The sequence below is a fragment of the Macaca thibetana genome, chromosome 9, assembly GCF_024542745.1.
Source record: "Macaca thibetana thibetana isolate TM-01 chromosome 9, ASM2454274v1, whole genome shotgun sequence".
Taxonomy (NCBI): Eukaryota; Metazoa; Chordata; class Mammalia; order Primates; family Cercopithecidae; genus Macaca; species Macaca thibetana.
Genome location: NC_065586.1, coordinates 54,269,756 through 54,287,444, shown reverse-complemented (window position 1 = coordinate 54,287,444; position 17,689 = coordinate 54,269,756). Strand labels below are relative to the sequence as shown.

General features: G+C 52.8%; 2 protein-coding genes across 8 annotated transcripts in view; both read left to right on the top strand.

The window, feature by feature from the left end:
* The window catches only part of PPIF (peptidylprolyl isomerase F), an 860,147-nt gene that overhangs the window by 732,864 nt on the left and 109,594 nt on the right, over positions 1-17,689 (top strand). The window lies entirely within an intron of this gene.
* The window catches only part of ZMIZ1 (zinc finger MIZ-type containing 1), a 241,636-nt gene that overhangs the window by 154,888 nt on the left and 69,059 nt on the right, over positions 1-17,689 (top strand). The gene's annotated exons all lie outside the window — the stretch shown is intronic.

The following is a 17,689-nucleotide window of genomic DNA, read 5'->3' as shown; positions in this document are numbered from 1 at the left end:
ACCCTCATCATCTCTGCCATAGTTCAGTACCGCTTGTATTAAGATTGAGTTCTTAATATTTCTTAAAGGAAATTTTATATTGCTTCCTTAAATGGCAGATCAGTCTCCCTTACCACATTCCGAAACTGCCAAAATAAAGACAATAGGTACCATACCTTGTCTCCTAGTTTAGCTACAGGTGACTGCTCAATGATGGAGGGTGAGCCATTTCTCTGCTAGTTAAAAAGGGAGGTGATGGCTGGGTGCAGTGGCTCGCTCCTGTAATCCTAGCACTTTGGGAGGCTGAGGTGGAAGGATCACTTGAGGCCAGGAGTTTGAGGCCAGCCTGGGCATCATAGTGAGACATCTCTACCAAAAAAAAATTTAATTTACAAAAAGGGGGAGGTGAAGGGTGAAGGGATTTAGAAAGGCTTAAAGACCAGTGAGCACCAAGCTACTGAGCCTGTCTTCTGAGAAACAACAGCATCCCAAAGATGGAAAGACAGCTGAGGTTGCAGTGGTTCTCCCACTGGGAACTGTGACTACCTAAGCAACCTGTGAGGCCATATCACCTACACCACACTTGAGGGTGCCCTAGTTAAGAAGTGCGGCTCTGAAGGAGGCTCCAGGGCCTGGGGTAGGCTGCGCCCCACCCAGCAGCCATCTCATCCTTAGTCTGGTCCATCTACAGCATTTCTCTGCCTTCACGGCTGCAGGAAGAATGATGAGGCTGTGGGTGTGAGAGTGCCTCTTAAAATAAAAAATACTAAACTGGAATTTTAAGGGCGAGGGACGATAAGCTTCTTGTGCCAGGCCCACCCCATGCTAAGCACAGGGCTTACAAACACATACACATGCAATACACACAGTGCCTTCTCTCCTGGTTTGAAATAAGTGAATGTTCCCATTCTGTGGGTGGGTGATGGCAGTAACCACACAGCCCTTAACCCTCCCTTCCATGTCCAACCCTATGACTCCTCCACATGAGCTTGTTCCCATTTTAAGGAAAAAATGGAGGCTCTGAGGGGTGGGGAGGTGGTCTTGGCAAGGGCAGAAGTGGGACCAGAGCTCTGGCCAGGCCATCCATGCATCTCTGCAGGTCACCAGGGACTCGGTGGTGCTCCCGAGGAGCTGGAATAGCTTCTCTGGAGATGCGGGGTCACAGGTATCATCGTGCCTGTCTTTCCAAGCCTTCCTGCATCTGCCTCTAGCCACCCTACCTATAGGTGCACCCAGGACAGAGGTCCTGCCAAAACAACCCCCACCAGCACCGCCCCAGGTTGCCCTGAGGATGCCATGGCTGCCCAAGGAGTTAATAAAGCCATTGGCAGCAATTAATTCTGCGGAGGAAAGAGCCAGGTAAGAGGATTAAGGAAGCCAGAGCTTTGGTTTTAAGATGGAGCTTAGCATCCTCGCCCCCAGAGAAGGGATTTCAGGGGATTCGAGGGTGTGAGAGTGAAATGGAGCAGGGCCCCGGCAGAAGGCGGGCAGGCTGGTTGTGGAACGTTTTAACCAAGTGTTGCAAGCCACAGTCTTGTAAATACCTTGTAAATACCAAAGTATGTACCTTCTGGGTTAGACAGACAGATGGGCATTAATGATGATACGGTTATCACCAGTTTTGCCTCTTTAGACATACAGAGCCAGGACAGGTTGGGGAAGGGCATCTGGATTAGGAAAAGATCTGATTCCTAGCCCCTTTCAGTCATGATACAGCCGACGTTAAGGTCTGCATTTTCTCTGTAACATGCACTGCCTTGAGTATCCATGAACTCACTTATCCCACATGGTGATTCCAGATACTCATATCTACCTCATTTTACAGATGAGGAAACAGAGGTTTAGATACATTAAATAATTTGACCAGGGCTTTCTGGCCAAAAAGAGCCAGAATTGTGATTCAAACAAGAGTATTCAACCCCAAAGCCACCAGCTGCCCCTGCTGTCTATGAACAGGTTAAAATGAAGTCCTGGGAAAGACACACTAATGATTTGAGAGCTGCCAAAGATCACCTGAACTGCTTGCCAGTGGAGGCCTTAAGTGTTTGACATGATTTGTCCTTGCTGGTAGGTTAAACACCCTCCCATCTTTGGGCTCATTCAAACACTCACGGTCCCTTGAATGATGAATAGCAGAGAGCCTGGGTCAACCCCCATTTCAAATATTTTTTCCAGAAGCCATTCAGCTGTTGCATAGAGAAGAGTAGTCATTAAAAAGCATGGATTCTGGAGCAGCCTGTCTGGGTTTGAATCCCACCCAGCCCTCTGCTCGCCAGTTCTGAAACCTTAGAAGAGTCAGTTAACTTATTTGTGCCATGGTTCTCTCATTTGATCAAAGGGGATTATAATAATGCCTACCTCATAGGCTTTAAGTGAGTTAAGGTCTATATGTGCTTAGAACAGGGTCAGGTGTATAGGACATGCTGTATATGTGTGAGAAATTTTATTCCAGCGTGTTGGCATTCATGCTCTCTGGAATGCCTCTCATACCTGGAGGTAGCACAAAACCTAGTGTTGTGAAAATATGGAACCCTTATTGTAGGTAGGGCCAAGGTAAATGCCAGCCACGCCACCTCCAAGGGTGTGGAGATGAGTGGGACCCTGTTAACTAAGGTGGGGTAAATGGGGTCTCCAAGACAGCAGAGGCTTAAATGAGGTTAAGAATGCATCCCGCCGGGCGCGGTGGCTCCCGCCTGTAATCCCAGCACTTTGGGAGGCCAAGGCGGGTGGATCACGAGGTCAGGAGATCAAGACCATCCTGGCTAACATGGTGAAACCCTGCCTCTACTAAAAATACAAAAAAAAAATTAGCCGGGTGCGGTGGCAGGCGCCTGTAGTCCCAGCTACTACTCAGGAGCGTGAGGCAGGAGAATGGCATGAACCCAGGAGGCCGAACTTGCAGTGAGCCGAGATAGAGCCTGGGCGACAGAGCGAAAACTCTGTCTCAAAAAAAAAAGAATGCATCCCCCCTTTCCCCAGAAAAGAATCTGAGCCACTGTGCAGGAGGCAGGCAGCCCTGCAGAAGGGGAAAGTAGAGAGCTGGCAGAGGGACACTGGACAGGGCCCACAGCACCCTGTCTGTGCCCTGGGCAAGGGATGTTTGAAGGCCTCTGTCTCACCATTCCCATCCTGTCTGTGCCCTGAGTAAGGGAAACTTTGAGGTCTTCTATCTCGCCAAGTCTTCCCAGCAGCCCAGCCCAAAATTATTTAAAGATTGGTAGGAGGAAGAGAAAGTAACATTTAAAGTACCATTTATTGAGCTACTGCTTCATGCCATGCATTGCTGCTGGGTATTTTGTGATCCTCGTGAGAATCCAACCCATTCTATAGATTAGGAAACTGATGCTCAAAGAGATTTATTCACTCGTCCAAAGTAGCTCAACCCTTTGTATAACAGGCAAGGGATTAGTGAAGACATAGCTCTGAGTGGATGGATGTGTGGGCCCTTGAGTCTGAAGAGAAGAAGGAAGAATCAAGAGATTGGGGGAGGAGGAGTGTTGACCTGGGCCTGCCCCAACCCCAAGTATGGTGCTCCTTCTCCTCCTCCGTGGTTGTACCTTCTTCTCTTCCTCCTTCCCTGGGATCAGACTCATTGTGAATGTGCCTCTCGCCTGTTCCCAGGGCCCATCTGGCACACAGGGGCAGGGAGGAAGGCTCAGGCCAACAGACCCCTGCCCCCTTGCCCCCGTGAGCTGCCCAGGTCAGCGTGCATGGCAGAGCAAGGGCTCGGAGGTGGGGGTTCAGGCCCTGGAAATGGGTCTCTGCCTGCAGGCCTCTAGCCCCTCCTTGCCTCCACCCTTTCAGTTGTCCCCAAGTCAGGGCCAGCTAGCTTCTGGTATGGGGCTAGTCTCAGGCTATGTAGAGCCCAGTGCTGGAAACCAGAATGAGGAGTAGCCCAGGGCAGGGACCTGAGCTTAGGCTTCAAGATCAGGCTGACATGGGTCTGGTTTAGCTCTGCGATTTCCAAGCTATATGTATCCCCGGCCTCATCTCCTAGCCTCTCATGAAACGATAGGTACCAAGTATGTAGCATAAACTGTCATCTCATGAGGGCTCTGCATGTAACAGTTCTGATTATTTTGAAGTCCTGCTTTACAGTGCAGGCTCTGAGACCTACTTGCTATGTGACTGTATGCAAATCACTCTCTCCTCTGAGCTCAGGGTCCCACAGATCTAGAATCCAGCTCTCCTGGCTGGAGCAGCAGCAATTCTGTTTCCATGGTAACCCAGCTGTCTCTCCAGGGACCATCTGGATCTCCTCACCCTGACAAGGTGCGGCCCAGGCAACCAGGTGTTTGTGTTTTGCAGTGGAAGCTCTGCAAGGTGGTAATTCCCCTCACTAGGGACAGGGCGGTGGCCAGGCAGATGGCTGGAGGGAAGCAGAGCCTCCTTGCCGGCTGCCTGTGCTGTTTTGGGCCCAAAGAGACACAGAACCCAGAGCTCGGGAAGTCTGGCCATGGCTTTCCTTGAAGAGTTATTAACAGATGCTTCATTATATTCCTAGGAAAGCTTCCTGGCTTGTTGAGGCTGGCCAGGTGAGAAACACTGCCTGGGGCTGGACTCCTGTAGGGAATTCCAGAGGACCCAGTCTCACCTGTTTGGGATGAAGAGACACTATTGTCTCTGCAGGAAACAGGAATTACTGGGGGGAAACATTAGCAATCTGCCTTTCAGACAGGCACATAATTATAATGACGTTTCAGCGCACAGGATAAGCTAAATTCACCCCTTCAGCGTGAGCTTATGGGTAGCTATTATGTGCAGACTCTGTGATCCGTACTTAGGGGACCCTGTACTCCCAAGGAGCTCACAGACCCAGACCTGGCAGGGACATGCTTAGGAAAAGATGGTGTCAACATACCCACAACACAGAACCACGCTGTGGGGTGGGGAAGCAGAGAGTCGGGACCAGCCACTTCCAGCAGGAAGTTTCCAACCTGGACTGGGTTGCGACAGTGAGGGGACAGTCATCTGCCATCAGTTTACATAGGTGAGCCCCTTGATTTCAAACAGCCCGCAACAGGAATCCCCTGTGCTTTTTTTCCAGATGCAGAAACTGAGGCTCAGAGAGGTTTAGTCCCATGCCCAGGGTCACACAGCTAGGGAGGGACTGAGCCAGGATCAGAACTGGCTGATTGCACCCTGTGTGGGGATGCTGCCCTCCTCCTTGGGTTGCCCCGGGAGGCTCCGGCTGAGCAAAACAGTTCTCTGCCTCTGTCCTTTTGGCTCTTTCTCTCTCTCTCCTTGCCCCGCTTTCTCCTTCCTCTCTTTCACTCTCCCTCTGTCTCCTTTCTTCTCCTCTCCCTCTCTCCCCCATTTCCTTTGTCTCTCCCCTTTCCCTTTGGGACCACTGCTCCGTGCACCATGGGTCCTGCTGCTCGGCTCTGCCAGGGTCATCTGCAGCATCCGCTCTAGGTGACCGGCTGCCTGCTCACGGGCTGCTGCCCTGCTCCAGCCCTGGGCCACGCCCCCAGAAATGCCTGCTGTTGTTTAGCTCTGCCCCCTCCTGAGGACCCTCAGCCAAGGAAGTGACATCATTGCATACATTCCCATTTCCTCCAGGCTCCGTGTGGTCTTAAGCCCACTCTCAGATGTGCGCCCCAGATGTTTAGAATCACTTCCTCCCAATTAAGCGTCTTCCTGGAGGCGAGGGGCCCTCCTGTGTGCAGGGCCCATGTCTGTTCAAAAGGGTCTCGGAAGAGAGAAAATGGGAACTCCTCCCTGCACAGACGGCGGGAAAGTGGTGCGCTGTTGAGCTCCCTGGGGAAGCCAGGAAGCCAGCGCTCTGAAGCGCACTGGATGCGGTGGAGGTGATGCCTGTGCTTGATTGTCCACCCGTGTGGAAGCTCGAGGATGCGCAGGTGTCCCAGTGGTCTCCAGGGAGAGATTTGAGTGTCATACCCTGGAGACAGGGCCTCTGTGCCTGGTTCTCCTCCCTCTCCAAATGGAAAGAACTGTGGGAGGAGAAGAACAAAAGAGAAGAAAGACACTGCCCTGCTAAAGAAGGAGGGCACAGGTGCCAAAGTGGCCCCATGGGTCAAGTCCAAGGGTGTGGACCCCTCCTCTGGGGACACTCATGCCCTGCTTGGACCTAGGCTAGCTTTTGAGGTTCCGGTCCTGTGCCTCCTCCTGGGGTGCCTTTGCTGTGTGTCAGAGTCACACGTCCACACAGCTAGGCAGGTGACACAAAGATGGCATCTCACTGAAGATACGGAAGTGATCAGGGGCACCAGAGTGCCGAGCCCCACCAAGGGGACAGCTGCTACACAGGGGCCACCTGAGGCCATGCATGACACACACCCAGAACTGCCAGCACTTGTGATTCTGCAAGAAGCTTGGAGTTTTTTTGTTGTTGTTTTTGTTTTCGTTTTGAGACAGTTTCACTCTTGTCACCCAGGCTGGAGTGCAATGGCGCGATCTCGGGTCACTGCAACTTCCGCCTCCCACGTTCAAGCCATTCTCTTGCCTTAGCCTCCCCAACAGCTGGGCTTGCAGGCAACCGCCACCTTGGCTAATTTTTGTATTTTTAGTAGAGATGGGGTTTCACTTTGTTGACCAGGCTGGTCTTGAACTCCTGAACTCAGGTGATCCGCCTGCCTCAGCCTCCCAAAGTGCTGGGATTACAGGTGTGAGCCACCACGCCCAGCCTAGGAAGCCTGGTGTTTTTTGTTTGTTTTGAGACGGAGTCTCGCTCTGTCACCCATGCTGGAGTGCAGTGGCACGATCTTGGCTCACTGCAACCTCCGCCTCCTGGGTTCAAGTAAATCTATCTCCGTCTCCCCAGTAGCTGGAATTACAAGCACACACCACCACACAGGGCTAAAATACAATTTTTAGTAGAGATGGGGTTTCACAATGTTGGCCAAGCTGGTCTCAAACTCCTGACCTCAGGTGATCCACCCACCACCTCAGCCTCCCAAAGTGCTGGGATTACAGGCGTGAGCCACCGCGCCCGGCCATGCCTAGTGTTTTTAATGCTATTGACCACTCCTGTGCAGCCAGCCAGTCCAGTGAGGCTGAGGCTGGATCTCGGGAGGCATTGGGCTGAAATCATTTGAGGAACAATGGACCCCTGACTGATGGGAGGAGGGTCAGTTTCTGGAGAATCTAGTGGAGGTTGGCCACCTTGAGCTTGCCTCCTGCTCTCCTGCTTTAGAGCTGTGTGACTTTAAGGAACTGACTTAACCTCTCTGAGCCTCAGCTGTTGCATCAGGAAACGGGGCTAACTGTAACCCTCGCTCGGTGCTGTTTGCATTGAGGATTAAATGGGAGGATATAAGGGAAAACTGTGCTCTGCCTGTAGTGAAAACTCAGTGTCTTGTTTGCTACATCCCAGTGACTAAGACAGAATAGGTGAGTGGGTAGTACCCCTGCAACCCCGCAAAAATCACTTATGGGAGGAAGATGGCTGGTATGGGAAGGATACTGTGTGTTGGACAGGAAAGGGGAAGCAGGAAGACTGTCTTTTTGGAGATCACAAGGTACATAATAATTCATAGGTAACATTATTGTTACTGTTCCTCTCTGACATGAATGTCAGAGTGTAGAGGGCTTTGTGGATCACCTAGCCCAAGCCCCAGTTTAACCTGAAAAGAGACTGGCACAGGGTGGGGATGCAGTCTTCCCAGTATCCCTCACCGTACCAGGGGCAAGGCTGGCATTACTCCTGCTATTATTGCCCCCATCCCCTTATGTGAAACCCTAACATCCTACTACTACTGCAAATCAATTAAGGAGTTACCATGTTTTAGACACTGGGCAAAATACTGCATGTACATCCTCTCCCTTTCAGCTTTACGAAAATGTTAAGATGCAGGTGCAGAAGGAATGTGAGCTAAACCCCCTCCTGCTTCTTCTGAGTTAGTGTCCCTGTGCAAGTTGTGCCACTTTGAGCCTCCATTTCCTCATCTGTGGAATGGGAACAGCACCACCTGTCCCCGGGGTTCCAAGCATCCAAGGGGCTAAGTGATATGAAGTACTGATGCCCAGTACTGGCTCCATGAATGTCTGGGGAATCTGGAGGCTGCCTCTTGGCTCCTGACTTCCAGCCCCAGCCCCCCCACCCCACGCCACCAAGGCCTCTGTCAGTACTGGTTGTTCCTCAGTGCAATTAGGTAATTAGGCCAAATTCAATTACATACCACACTCCCAGGTTTGTCTGGGGCCCAAGGGGGGCGTGGGCTCCCCATGTTGAGGGGGAGCAGCAGAAGCACTGGCTTGGTTCCCAGGGCTGGATCTTCCCACTGTGCCTCCCAGAATACTGCCTGCATTGCAGCTGGGGAAACTGAGGCAGGGAACAGGCAGCGTTGCTTGGCCCCTGCCTTAGTCTGTTCAGGCTGCTATAGCAAAATACCTTTGACTGGGTAACTTATAAACAATAGCAATTGATCACTCCCCGTTGTGGAGGCAAGATCAAGGCTCTGGCAGATTTGATGTCCAGTGAGGGCGTGCTCGCCGTAGATGGCACCTTCTGGCCGTGTCCTGACATGGCACAAGGTGCAAAGAGCGCCCTCAAGCCTCTTTCATAAGGCACTGGTCCCATTCATGAAGGTGTATTCCTGATGACCTAATCCTCTCCCAAAGGCCCCAGCTCCTCATACCATCACAATGGATTAGATTTCAACACGTTAACTTACAGGGGCACAAACACTCAGACCACAGCAACCCCAAACCATGGCATCCCCAGGGCTGAGATCACCATGCCTGATTTTTTTTCCCTTCCTGGAGAGCTTCACCCCAGACTGCTGGCCTGCGGCTCACCCTCCCTTTCAAATTCATCAGCAGGGACCTGACTCCTCATTCCCTGGAAAAGCCCAGATTGGTAGGGAGGTGGGGGTGGGCCTCAGCTGCCCTCTGCCACCCCTGGATTTGTGGCAGTTTCCCATCCTAGCTGCAGGCTGGCACCCAGCTGCTGCCCAACACTTTGATCAGCATATGGATCTTTTGGGAGAGCAGGGGCTCCAGTGGAGTTGGGCAAACCAGAGTGTATATATGTCTTTAAGGGACTTGCCGGGGGAATCAGGCGCGAGCAACCCAGGCCAAGGGCGGCAAGATGGCCCTCCTGGAGACCAGGCATGACACTTCTATGGACCACATCATTTGAGGCCTTGAATGCCAATCTAAAAAGCTTGAACTTGATCTTGACACCCCTGAGGAGCGAAGGAAGGTTTTAGACAAGGGATGATGTCGTCAGATTTGCCTCAGCAGGTAGAGGAGCGACCTGGGTGCTAGAGGCAGAGAACACAGTTTGGAGGCTGGTGCAGTTGCCAGCACACGAGTTTGCTGGGGTGGAAATGTGCCGTGTGTGGAGGGAGAGAAGCAGAGGTGACTCCCCGGCAGTGCCTCGTGCCCACGCCCTTCCCTGGGCCTCGGAAGCTCAGATGGTGACGTGGCTGTTTTATGCTTGACTCTTGACTTACCAGTTCTGAGGATGGTACACAGCACCTTTCCCAGGAAAAAAGTCTTAACTTTGGATTTCATTCTGAAATGAAAGTGGTTTTATGGAATTTTTCTTGTAAGTACAAAAATAGTACATACTATGTATAGGACAATCAAGGAATACAGAAAATTATAAAGAAAGTAAAGCTGACATCCCACCACTGTGGAGTAACTTGGTGAATATCCATTAGTCATGCAAGAAACATTTAACATATTTAATGGATAAATGTACTTAACAGATAAACCGCAAATAAATGTAGGAGAATGGAACCATAGAGGGCCTGCTACCTTGGAACCAGCGTCTTTGCCTTGACAAAATGATGTGTGTTGTAGACCTCTTGCCTGGCCCACCTGTCAGCCTACTCCGGCCTTTACAAGGAATTAGCAGAAGTCAGTTCAATAATGACATTTCTTCTTGGAGCCTACCCAGCCACACTTGGGGAGGCCAGCGCCCCCGGCAGCAAAGAGAGGTATGGCATCTACACTAGATGTCTTTATTTGGGGAGAGGGGATTAGGGTCCAGAGAGGGACAGTGACCTGCACCTGGTCACACAGCAAGCTCCCAAGCCCCTTTCTGGGTAGCATCTGTCTCAGTTGGGGACTTGGCCTCCTGGGCCAAGGAGCACGCACTTCTGCGAGCTCAGCTCTGCAGGTCCTGATTTCAACATCAGGCCTCCCACTCCTTGCCCTGCCCTGGCGGCCACCTTTGGATTTCCCCCAGACATTCCTATGCAGCCTGTCAGCTCATGTCCAGAGCCCCTGGAGGTGGGGGATACCTGGGACCACACTGGGGAATGAAGGAAGCCGCTGGCTCCCCTCGTCTGCCATGGACCAGGAACAAGGCGTTGGAAAGGAGCAGGCACCCAGAGAACCTCCTCTCACACAGAGTGATGGTGAAAGGAAGGCAGGAAGGTCACACCAGGTGATGAAGGACTCCTGGCAACCTTTATGGACTTGAGAGGTTCCTAAAACTGCGCAATTACTGCCCAGAGCACACCGAGGTACTGGGGCTTGCTTCTCAACCACCTTTCCTCTCCTTTTACCTCTCCTAGCACCCCACAGCAGACCTCAGAAGCCATAAGCCCACCAGTACAGGGTCCTTTCTGTAATTCTCCATCCTCAGCTCATACGCCTCAGGTGACAGGCTGCTCCTTGCTACTCCCTGGCAGCCCTGACTGTCAGAAATTCCTTCCTTCTTTTGAGCCCAAATCAGGTTCCCCCACCCATCTTCAGGATGCACGTGACTCCCACAGTAGGGGAAGGAAAGAGCCAACAAGTCCAGATCTAGCCCTGACCTCCCTGTGAGTAGGAGGTACCGAGTAGGGTGGACCCATCCCATCAGAATCCCACACTGTGCTGGGAAAAAGAGGCAACTGATGGACAAGAGTCCTTTAGAAGAGCATATCTGCCTAGGGCTTTACAGTTTGCAGGGCATCCCCTGGACGCTACAGTTGCCAGGAATACAGTACCAGGAGAGACAGCTTGGGGCCCAGGAACAAGCCAGGAGTCTGGGGTTCTAGTCCTGGGTCTACACCTAATTTGCCATGTGACTGGAGGCAGTCACCACCCCCTCTTTGAACCTCAGTTTCCTCATTTGAAGAGGGAAACAAGGGCCTCTTTACTCAGATGTCGATTGAGCTGGCGATTCCAAATGGATAGGTAGAGGCTCTGTCAAGAAAGGGGTTGGAAGGAATAGGCCACACATGGTTTCCAGGCACAATGGGTCTGATGGTGGCTGGGACACCTGGTATTGCAGCCCTGCCTGGTCCTGCAGCCTGAGCCAGAGTGTGTGAGTGGCCCCAAGTCTTTTCCCAAAGCGAGCCTCACTTCCTTCCTCTGCAAAGTGGAAGCTTTGTGCTCGGCTACCTTGTGAGCCTTTGTCTGGGAAGCATCAGGAATGGAATTTGGCTGCTCCAGCCCAGACAGGGAGGTGTGCTGCACAGCCAGGCAGGCAGACAGACAGTCCAGCAGGAAGGCAAATTGCATTTCCAACTGCAGGGAGCTTATGTCAGTCCAACCCTGGGGCCATCCGGAAGCCCCCATCAAAGCTGTGTCCTGGGAGAAGCAATGAAACCCCAGGACTGCTGAGGCACGGACATTCGAGCTGCCTTTGCCTTCCCTTCCCTTCAGAGGCGACTCCAGAAATCAATGGGAAGATTCATTAGAGACCTGGGTGGCAGGCTCCCCACCACCTCCGGCAGCCCCTTTGTTAACCAGCCTGAGCTTCCTGTCTGAACAGGCTGCCTGCCCCTGAGAAACAACCCAGGTTCTAGGAAGCAGGTTGGAGACCTAGGCTCTGAGCAGGGCAGCAGGGCCACCACACACCCTTAGAGGCTGTGATTGTTTGCTGTGCATTCAATCATTTCTTGGTTCACTCATTCATTCAGGCAGCTGGTCCTTGTTTCATTCATACAGCTAATATTTATCAAGCATCTGCCTGGCATATTTTAGATACTGTCAATAGAACACATCCAAAACAGATGAAAGTCCCAGTTGACATGGAGCTTGCCTTTTAGTGAGGGAGACAGCGTTAAACAAGGTAAATAATTGAAATACACCAGCCGTAAATGCTAAGGAGAAAGCCACGTCAGGAGACTCACAGGCATGTCAGGAGGGGCTTAGTTGTGGTCAGCATGGTGGAGGCGGCTTCCCGGTTAACGGGAAAGCCTGCAGGAGGCAGGGATGTGGGGATGGAGCCGGGGCCACCTGGAGAAGAGCATTCCTGGCAGAACCCCTGGAGGTGCATCGGGTGCATTCACAGCTAGAAGGGCAGCGAGGCTGGACCAGAGTAAGCCGAGGGGGACTGGAGGGCAATGAGGTTAGAGAGATCATGGAGGCTGGAGGCTGGGTCACGTGGGGGCTCAGCCACAAGGACTTGCATTTTACACCAATGGAGGCAGAGCATCACGAGGAAGGGTCTTCAGCGAAGAATGTTTTGTGACTTAGGTTTTAACAGGATCGTCTGTTGTCGTTTGCTAAGGCTGCCATAACAAAGTGCCACACAGCTGGTGGCTTACACAATAGCGATTCACTCTGTCACAGTTCTGGAGACCTAAAAGCCCAGAGGAAGGTGTCAGTGGGGCCAAGGTCCCTCAGAAGGCTCTAGGGAAGGATCTTATCCAGGGTTCTCTCCTTGCTTCTGGTAGTTTCTTGGCTTGTGGCAGCATAACTTCAGTCTTCACGTGGCATTGTCCCTGCGTGCATGTCTCTGTGTCTAAACTTCTTTTTATAAGGACATCAGTTCTGTTGGATTAGGGCCCACCCTAATGACCTCATCTTAACGTGGTCATCTGCAAAGGCCCTACTTCCTTCCAAATAAAGTCACATTCACAGCTTCTGGGGGCTAGGACTTCAACATTTTTTGTGGGGACCCAGTTCACTCTAACACGATGGCTTCTCGGTTGGTCTTTCCTAGAACCTGGTGTTAGGTGGTCTCACCCTCATTTTACAAAGGAGGAGGTCGAGGCTCAGAAAGCCTGACAGCTCGTCAGGGCCACCAACTAGTCAGAACTCCGGAGCCTCAGCCTCCAAATCCAGGCTCCTCCCTTCCCTCCGCAGCCCCTCTGTTAGCCAGGAGAGCATGGCCAGTTCCTTCCTGTCTCCACCCCAGCCCTGAGGGCAGCCCCAAGCCCTACCAGGCTCCCCACCTACCTTGGTAGCCCAGGGCTGAGCAGGCTCCTCTGAATGCCCATTTTGTGTCTGGTTCATGGGTCCCCTCCCCTCAGAATCCTGTCTTCTCCAGCCTGGTAGTATGCTTTCCTGGAACCCCAGTAACCCTGCCCTTATAGAACTTCTCGGAGGTCCTGAGTGGAGGTGTGGGGCATGGGTTGGTATTGTTTTCAAAATGAAATGATTATAGGATTTGGGTGGAAGCCAAATGCAGACTTCTGGGAATGCAGCCTGGGTCCAGGATAAGTGACCCTGCTGGAGGGTATACCCAGGAAGGGGAGCGGGGTGCAGTGGCAGGAGGCTGAGAGGCATGGAGGTCTCGCTGTGCATCGTGCCCCTGTCCTCCACTCAGGTGGAGCCCCAGCAAACTCGAAATGTCACACGAATGCTTCCAAATGCATAGATGCTAAATTCTAAAAAGAAACACATGAAGCAGGAAATATTTCAGTATTTGTAATGTGGTATGAGGGAAAGAATATAAAACAGAGTTGGGGACATGAGCTCTCATCACAGCTCTAATTGGCTGTGTGACCTGGAGGTCACCTTCCTTCTCTGGATCCTAGAGTCCCACCTTGGGAATATGTGATGGTTATCACTGCATACTTTTGAACTGGATTGCCAAGTCGTTTAAACCCTTGGGCAAGTTGTCTAAACCTCCCTGCGCCTCTGTTTTAGTTTCTGTACAGTGGAAATAGCCCCTATCAGAAAGGACTGGTAGTGAGGATTGTTAATACTTGGAAAATGCCTGGAAGTGAGCCTGCCAACCAGCAGGCTCTCAGTAACTGCGAGCTGCATATTACACCAGGAGAGCAGAGGCCAGGATCCTGCTGGGGCCCCTAGCTCTGTGACCCCGTGTGTGGACACGGGTAGGGTTCTGAGGTCTGGTGGGGACGCCTGCATTGGCCAGGAGCTCAACTGCAACTGTGCCTTTCATCTTAAAGACTAAGTGAAGACTTGAGGAGGTTGACCAGGACGAGGGAGGAAAGGGAGGGGGGACAGAGAGAACAGTGTCATAAAGACACATGAAAGTTTGTTCCCTGACCCCTTGGAGATGGTCAGAAGCCCCAGGAGGGGGTCTCTGGAGGCAGAGGCCCTGAGTTGTCTCATGCCCAGGGCTGCTGTTTGAGCCTTCCTTGGGCAACTGAGCTGGCTGTGTGACAGATGCTCCATGGCCAGGTCCCCAAATGCCCACTCTGTGCCCTGCACTCCCATGAGTCCTGAGAAGGACCAGGGATGTGAAGGTGGATGGCCCCGGCAGCTCCCACGGCCTGAGCTCATGCCTGTCATTCTCACATGAACACGTGGCTGGGGCCTCCTTGTCCACCTCACCCTCCCTCAGAGTGCCTACGCCCGCATGGGTGACATCTCCGAGTCATAGGATCCTTGCTCAGCTCTGCTGAATCAGCAGACCCTGCCTGAAGAAGAGCTCTGTGGCTCAGAACCCGGCGCCCAGCAGAGCCGTCCCTGGCTTCATTGTTCTCCCTCTCCGCGGTCAGAGGGAGCTTAGCTTTTGTATGCTGGTCTTTCCTTGCTAGTGGCCTCTCAGCCCCCAGCCCTCCCACTATACAAAGCCTTATACAGGAGGTGACCCAGCCCAGAGCCACTTTGACCCCTGGGTGACCTACATTCTAGGTGGCTTGACTCTTTTTACTGGGCAATGCTGGGACAGGATCCAAGAGGCCCATCCCTCTGGGGGTGAACAGGGGAGCCCTGGAGAAGGCCCCTCTGTGTCGCCAGCTAGACTGAAAGGGTCCCCTCCCGCCCCCACCCCAACCCCAACCAGTTGGTCTTGCAGAGGTGGGTTCTGCATGGCAGGCTCCTCCAGCTGGGTAAAGCATCCTCCCTCCCCTTGCTCTCCCGAGCAAGCTACCACCGCCTTCCCCACTGAAGCGCCGTGATTTATCGTCGGCTTCTCCTCGCCAGGGCCCACGGCAGGAGGAGTTCAAACACCCGCGAGAAACGCCACCCGCTATTGATCCCCGCGTCAGGCCTCCCTAGCGCTGGCGGGCATTCATCAAGGAGCCGCAGCGCGGGGGCTGCAACTCGCCCTTTCTTCTTCCTTTCTTCTCTCTCTCTTCTCTCTCCCAAGTCATTCCCCCAGGGCTATGCCCCCCTTGCTGAGGTCACTCAGAGAGCTCACCGAGTGCCTGCGAGCTGAGGTGGAGAGCGCCTTTGTCTGTGGCCTCTTTGCTGTAGATCCTTATCAGGGGGGTGGAGCGGGCTGCTTTGGGCCCCAGGCTTTTGAGCAAATCTTTGGAAGTAGGAGAAGTGGAGTTGGAACTCAGAACAAGTGGAGAAAGCCCTCTGAAGCAGAGACTAGTTGGAGTGCCCATATTTCTGTAGACCCGAGGCTTGTAACTAGAAAGAGTTTGCTAACCAAATGGGCCGAGAGAGCCTTGAAATTAGCATCTGAAAACCCCGGCGTTGGCCTGGAGGCCTCCCGTGCAGTCTGGTGAATAGATGCTTGAAAACAATTTGTTTTCCTAATTACGTAAATCTAGTGAAGAGTATTTATCTTTTTTTTTTTTTTTTTTTTTTTTTGGCTTACCTGGGGAAAGTCTAAAACCTGTGGTCTCCAGCCAGAGGAGCGTATATTAATTCTCTTCTCCAGCCCCACTCTATGACTTCCCAGAGTGGGTCCCTGGAAGAACAGGGAGATGGGGTAGGGAGACTGGCAGGTTGTCTTATTAAAGTTTCCTGAGCAGTGCCACCAGGTCTGTGTCCCTCTGGTGCAAACCTCTGCTCAATTCCAGTCCAAATTCTGGCTCAACCTACCAAAGTGGTTTTGCTGAACTCAGCTTCTGGGGCTGGCCACATGGTACCAACATATACAGGATATTTCAAAAATGAATTTGGAAGTCCCAAACATGCGGGTCTTTGGTGGCTCAGAAAGCACTAAGGATCAGATTAGAATAGTGAACTGTCATTGCACAGAATGGGGAAGGGGGTGTGTTCTGGTTATTTCAGATAGTGGCTCTTTGGATTCTGGATAATGGAGGTCCAAGCGCTGACACTGTGTAAAACCAGATTAACGGTAGAAACCAGATCTTAGGTACATCCTAAGTGTTCTCTTGAAACACTTGAGCCATATTGTCCCACCCCATCTGTTTTCTGGGTGTCACTTGCTGAGCAGTGGGCTTTAGAGTAGGTCAGTCATCTGGAGGATCTGCAGTGGGGAGATGGGCGAGTCTTCACTGGACCCCTGCCTGCGGTGCTGCTTGGGAGGGCAGGGCCCCAATGGATGTCTCAGTGAGTAAATGACTGTCCCCAAAGAAGCCTTACAAGGAGATAAGATGGAGGTGAGAAGGAGCAGAGCCTGGACTTTGTGCAAAGCTGAAGGGAAGTCCTTCGAAGCCCTGGCTGCCCTGGGGTTGGCCTGCCAGTAAGGGGATACCAATTAATTTCCCTTGCAGGAAGCTAGTTCATGTCCACAAGGCGCAAGTTATGAAGTACGAATTAATCCATTTAACCAGCTCCTTGGAGGGAAAGCCCATGACAACTCCATTTCCAAATGCCATCCTGAAAGTGATATTTCAAGTGGCAGTGGGTGGGATTAGAGCCTGCTAAGGATTTATGTCAAACAAGGAGCAAGAACATAATTTCTAGATAAGTGATTTGTCTCAGCCACTTCCAGGGCCGGCAGGAAGGTTTAGGGGCCAGCCAGAGGCTGAGGCTGAGAAGAGGGGATGGAGTCAGGAGATGCCACCTCAAAGGCCAGTGAACCTGGTCAGCTCCCAGTGTTGGCCAGGGCAGCAGGGCACAGCAGTGCAATACAGAGGACATTTTAAAGACAGTCAATGGCTGCCCTTCTTTGGGGATGAACGATGGGGCCTCACTTACCTTCCTAATTGGGGCAGTTAGGTCACCATATAAGCAACTTTCACGGACAGGTGGGTGGGACTGGGGGAGGGAACTATAAAATGCAGTTTCTCCCGAGGGGGGAATGATGACAGGGAGTGCCCACGAAAAAGGGAGGGGCGAAAATCTCTGGAGGTGAGACAGCAGGTGGGCTTCCAGGGGTGTCTAAGGGGCACAGGGGTGGGGGGTGAGCAAGCGCTCAAAGGCCGGAGCCCTTGCGACAGACTGGCTGGAAGGAAGAGGCCTCGGCCACCACAGGATGCAATGTCAGGAAGGCAGCAGCTCCCGGGGCGGGGCAGGGCCGCGCGCAGCCGCCCCCGGCTTCCCTCCTGCCGCCAGCTCCTGGTCACAGGAACTCCCCTAAGTCGGGGAGCCGGAGCGTACGTGCGCGTGTTCACCCTGTCCTGGGCCCCTCGCTCGGGGAATCCCGGGGGTGTCAGGGCACCCAGGGTCAGGGAAGTAAGATGCCGGGCCGCCTACCTTCTCCACCCCGTAGCCCGTTCCGAAAATCCTTTAAACCGAGATTTAATCTGGATTCCCAGCCCCGCCCTTCCATCCCCTCCCCCACCCCGGCCGAGGCCCCCTCCAGTTCAGCTCCCTCCTCCACCCCCTCCCCGCCGTGGACCCTCATTAGCATGCCCACTTGGGAGGATTCGCTGGGGGGCGGGAGACACCCGAAGTCATCCACCGCCTGCGCCTTCCCGGCGGCCTCCTCGGGCGACAGCGCTCCTGGAGCCCCACTCGC